This window comes from Episyrphus balteatus, chromosome 1 (genome assembly GCF_945859705.1).
Source record: "Episyrphus balteatus chromosome 1, idEpiBalt1.1, whole genome shotgun sequence".
Classification (NCBI taxonomy): domain Eukaryota; kingdom Metazoa; phylum Arthropoda; class Insecta; order Diptera; family Syrphidae; genus Episyrphus; species Episyrphus balteatus.
The window spans coordinates 120,366,791-120,372,399 of record NC_079134.1 but is presented as its reverse complement, the minus strand read 5'-3'; the positions used below and the strand labels follow the sequence as shown (position 1 = coordinate 120,372,399).

Here is a 5,609-nt window from a genome sequence, read left to right as displayed (position 1 = left end):
AGATATTAACATTTTTTAAATACAAGTACAAAGAATAGCATTTCTTCTAAAAATCAAGACATCAATGAAGTTTTTATCATAAGTATTAACGGAGTTATTAACATTGACATGAGTAAAGGCATACCAAAGTAAGCGTTTTCTTAAATCATCGCTAAAGGGTATCAATTTTACAGATAGAGAGTTACTGTAGAACAATTTTTTTCTTAGAATATACCCAAAAATCATCCCTCAAAATCTTCTTATCTCATTCCTGGACACCCTGTGTATTCAATTGTGTTCCATTTCGAATTAAAAGCAGATGTGGGTTCAGTGCTAGTTTCTATTAAATTGCATTTAGAAGCTATTTTCGATATACATAGGTCAACGGTATGCAAATGCATAGGCTATTAATTTTTTGTTGTTTAATTTAATCTAATTTTGTTTGATATAAAAGTCCACAAAAATTAAATTATTTTATGTGTAGATACGAAGATAAATTGAAAGTCGAGAGAAACATAATCGTAATTGCTTACACTTTACAGGGTTTTTCCCTTGCCAATCGATTTTATATTTCGGGTACTTTTTGGAATCACCTTAGGTGAAATAATTTTTTTATTAAGAGAAAATATTAAAAATGGTGAGAGATTAAAATAATAAAAATTATATCGCTACTAAAATCGACAAAATAGATTTGGAATACAGAAAAATAAAGATGTACATGGTGAAAAAAACTATTGATGGTTGTTAGTTATGTAAATTTAACATGCTTAACTAATCTCCAACAATTTTTCGGAGCGAGATTGATGTTAAACGTAATTTAAGTCACAAAAAATGTTATTACTTAAAGTGACAAATTTTTTATTGAAAATTCTATTTTTTATATTTTATATCATGCATTTTTGGTATTTCTTTTATACATATACATTAGGGTGTCCGTTATTTCCCAAAGTGATGTTTTCGGGGGAGACACCCCCCAGATCGAAAGTTTAGGGCCTAAATAAGGGGAATTTAACAAAAAAAAATTTTTTGGAGGTCATTAACCCGTGACTCTAAGGTCATACTTTCCCAATACAAATTTGTATGGGATATTTTTAACTCATACATAAAATTTTTTTTCTCTAAATCATCTATTTTTAAAATGTTTGTTGATTCTGGTTGGAAAATAGTTCCTTTAAAAGATTACATGCAAAATTTCCCGTAAAATTTTTTTTTTATATTTTATTTCGGTTTTTGAAATTATTAGCTGTTTTCGTTGTTTTTGCTTTCACCTATCACATAATTTTAAATGCAGTTTTATTGGTTTTTAATTCTTTTCAAATATTGCATTCAAAAATTTGTATATAAATCAAAAATTTTAATTTTTTTAAATTTTTTTTGAAATTTTTGCCGGTTTTATAATAAATAAATATTATTAAATACTTTACCCTTTCTTGTTTGCAACTTTTTTGGTGTCATTTTTTAGGTGAATAATTTTTAAACAAAATTCAATAAAAATATTGTAAACATATCTTTTGTAGTTCGAGAAAAATAAATTTTAACGTATAAAAACGGCAAAAATTTCAAAAAAAAATTCCCCTTATTTAGGCCCTAAACTTTCGATCTGGGGGGTGTCTCCCCCGAAAACATCACTTTGGGAAATAACGGACACCCAAATATACATATATTTAAAAACAAACATAGTTTTTTGTAGCATTTCATCGAAAATTTCTTGGCTTCTTCAGGGGCCCTTTGACGATTGTCAGTTTATCAAATTTTATCACATGATAGTTGGTATCAATAAACATCTAAAATGGATATTGATGCTAGACTTAAAAAAAAGCACACATCGCATTAGTATTACAAGACTGATGTAACTCAACTTTTTTTTTTGCTTGATTTGACATCATATTTTAATCAATAACTTTATATTTATATTATCTAATGTGAAATTTTTTAATAATGTACAATTTTTTAAATGGCGGCGGCGGGGGTAGTTCAGGATGATCGCAAACTCCTGTGCTCGCATCAGGCGACCAACTAATTCCTACAGTTTTTAACCGATTGGGCTAAAACTTTGTGTGGAGCTTAACAGTACTATTCTCCACTGAAGTATATATTAAAATTTAACGATTGTATGGTCTTTTTTCACAAAATTTAGTTTTTGGAATAAATTATTTTTTTTTTTTTCAAACTAATGCCAATTCTTTAAAAATCATATTTAGTATTTATTAGTTCATTGAAGGCTTACACAGTAAGAATTTACTTCTTTTAAGATAGTGTTAAGCTAAAAGTTATAACAATACAATGTGAAAAATAGTGATATTACAAATAAAATTAATAATAAAATTAAAACAAAATAATAATAATTATAATTAACATTCCAAAATATTATTTAAATTTAAACAATAAAAAAAAAAAGAATATCTTATATATAAAAATGAGTTCGTTAACTGTGTGTGGCCGATAAACTCGCGTTTGGCTGGTCCGATTTTGGTAATTTTTTTATTTGAATGGTATTAATAAGTAGATGGTTTGTATCAAAAAAAAATAATACCTTTTCTCGCATCTTTACACAACTGTCAATATGAACGAGTGAAGAAACACTCTCTCTTTTTAAAAATTTTAACTTAGCTTAATTTGTAAAAAAAATTATTAAGACAGGCTTTCAAAATAATTATTATTGTTTATAGTCTGATTTTGAATATTGTGATGCCTGTCAAGGTTTGAATTAGCTTGAAGCAGAAACTCATTGGGATCCAACGCTTTCTGGTGCATTGGTTGCTCTAATGTAATCAAAAAAGGATAACGTGATATTCTTAATTTTAGGGCAAGGACCCAGTCTAGCATAGATATAGAAGCTTCGAGCCTCGAGCCCGGATAATTACCAGACCGGTCCAATACTTATTTTTTTGTACCGAGGAATAACGTGGCATGCGCTTAACTTTATGGCAAGGATCGCAACTTGCATAAACATAGAAGCTCTGATCCTTTCTCTGCCACCGGGTACAAAGGGGTTAAGTCGTAAATGATAGTTTGCAAAAAAAAATGCGATTGAAGTTGAGGTAATGTATGAAAATCGATGAATTTTTGAGCATTGATCATCTTATTTTTATAGGAAAGAGTTGCTCTAAATTTATGTTTTTAAAACCAAATAAAAGAGAAAAAAGAGATTATTCTTATTTCATCAAAACCCGAAAATGCAATTTTGTGACTTGACCCCTTTGTACCCGGCGGCAAAGAATTATTGGCTGTTCTGCTATTTAAGTGCTGTTCTGCTATTTCAGGGAAAGGCTCCAGACCAACACAAAAATGAGCTTGGGAACGTTTTGATTCTACGATTTCATAATAGGCTCGAGGCTCGAAGCTTCTATATCTATGCAAGACTGGGTCCTTGCCATAAAGTTAAGAATGTCACGTTATTCCTTGAAATACAAATTTAAGTATTGCACCGGTCTCATAATTCTCCCGGCATGAATTCCATAGGAAACGTCTTTTGGGGCTTATCCCTTTTTGTACGTTATTTTGTATCAAAAAGTATGAATTCTTTGACTTTTTTTAAGGCAATCCTTATCAACATGATAAGCGCAGGTAAATGGGACAGAAAAAAAGTTCAAGACATTTAGACAAAAACCAAAAATTTTATTTTTTTGCTTGGGCCTAATAATATGGCAAGGCTTTTTGATACACACCATTTTTTGTTTTTGCATCTTTGATATATGTAAATATAGCATATGGTTTTCTTACTCGCTAACAGCCAACATATATGTAGTTGACAATGGGAAAAAACAGGATTCACTAAATTAATACCACATATTTTTAAAGATAGACCTTATTTATGGTTATAGCAAATGCCAATGTTACAGAAAATTGAAGACGCTTAAATTCAAATGGGAAAACTGACAGAATCATTGGACCTTGAGAAATCAACACATCTTCGCCTTTGAATTTTCCACAAAAAATGGTAGCTTCAATTAGCCATTAACTTCTTCAAGACAAGTCTTGTACATTGCAAAGTTTAGGTTGCTGTATGTTCTGAAGCATTATAATGGGCGCTACTACTTTCCGCGCTAAATGATGTGGCGGCAGTCCTGGTATATCCAATGAATTCAAAAATTTCGTTTGGTAATTTAATACAATGCTTTCATTTGTGATAGGGTCAACCGATTTGTTGGCAAAAAAATTGTGTGTTTATATCGTTAAAAATTGTTGCATTGATTTCAGAAACATTTTTTTTGTACCAGCCATTATTGCACGTTACTAAACCAAGCATGATTTTTGTAATTTGTCTTTATACTTGGAAATACACTTTGAATCAATTCATTTTCTGAATTTACATTACAGTTAAAATTGCTTTGAAGTGTAATTCGGCCTTCAGAATCAAGTGCCATTATTCCATTAACAATGTCCAATAACTGCTTAGATTACAATATTGGTTAATGTTCATTACAATAAACAAGTTTTTTTTCGGTTTAAATTTATTTTCAAATAGGTTCTATTTTTTTAAAAGTGCACTCAGCGAAGCGGGTGGGGTTAGCTAGTTTATTATAAAAAGAGAAAATTAAAAGATACAATCTGTCTCCGTAAATGAAAAGCTGAATCAAAAACTACTTTTACAATGCTTTTAGTCATGAACATAGCCGTATTTAGGGGGGGGGGAGGGTTTTGGGGGTTTACCCCCCCCGAAATTTTTTTCAGAAAATCAAAAGATATATTATAAACAAAACCAATATGTGCAGCACTAAATGTTTTGTTTTTGTATTTTAGTGATTTGATTAGCTATCTGAAAATCTCCCTTAAAGTCTCTACCAATTTTGTATCGTTAAAGAAGCTGTCGATGAAGTTTTTATAAGGGAAAACAAAATTTTTTTTGGACCATTACAACGTTTGGTAAGGGATTTTTCGAAAACGAGTTTTTGCCTCTGACCATTTCCTTAAGCACCATGTTAACATCTTAAAATGCTCTTTATACTCTTTAAATACCACAAGTATTTATGCAAGGTTTTTGGTGCCGAGACTAAACTATACTTTTTCAAAGGGTTTCGGTGTGTCGAACTCGAATCCAAGGACAGACATATTCGATCACATCTCGTTTTTCAAATATTACCGTTAAATCTATTTAAATCTTTCCGACATCTTTTCTACTGTCCGAGATATCTCTCGCTTGTTAACCACTTTTGTTCTATGATAAGCTTAAATCCAGTATATAAGCGAAAATAAATGTATCCATTTATTCAGAGGGTGTAATACCTATGAACTTAATTTAATAACGAGAAAAAAAAAAAACAAAAGTAATAAAAAAATTATTAAAAATATTTTTATTTTAAGTGGGCGAAACGCTTTATAAATTTGGAGTTGAGGTCACTTGAACTTTAAAATTGTATGTACAACATTTCGTTATTTTTTTGTTTCAAATTATAAAATTAAACGACTTCAGTTTATTGTTAATTTTCAAAGTGAAGTATAATAAGCTCATGCCAAACAACTTGGATTATTTAAAGTTTTTGTTTTTAAGTATTGCCAATTGAATTTAGAACTCAATAGATAAAATGTACCTATTAATTTTCTGTCCATTTTTTACTTGCTCTATAGGGCAAGTATTGGTTTCGTGTAGAAAAAAAATTCGAGGTTTTAATAATTTTTATCATTTAATC

At 29.8% G+C, this 5,609-nt stretch overlaps 1 long non-coding RNA gene across 2 annotated transcripts; it reads left to right on the top strand.

Annotated features, from left to right (window-relative positions):
* Nucleotides 1-2,476: 2,476 nt before the first annotated feature.
* LOC129921061 (uncharacterized) lies at nucleotides 2,477-4,223 on the top strand. Of its 2 annotated transcripts, none has more exons than XR_008773456.1 (3): nucleotides 2,477-2,727; nucleotides 2,785-3,020; nucleotides 3,079-4,223. It is a non-coding gene; the product is annotated as an uncharacterized LOC129921061 (long non-coding RNA). The 2 variants fall into 2 exon arrangements; XR_008773455.1 differs by having other exon boundaries at nucleotides 3,074-4,223.
* The last annotated feature ends 1,386 nt before the right edge of the window (nucleotides 4,224-5,609 follow it).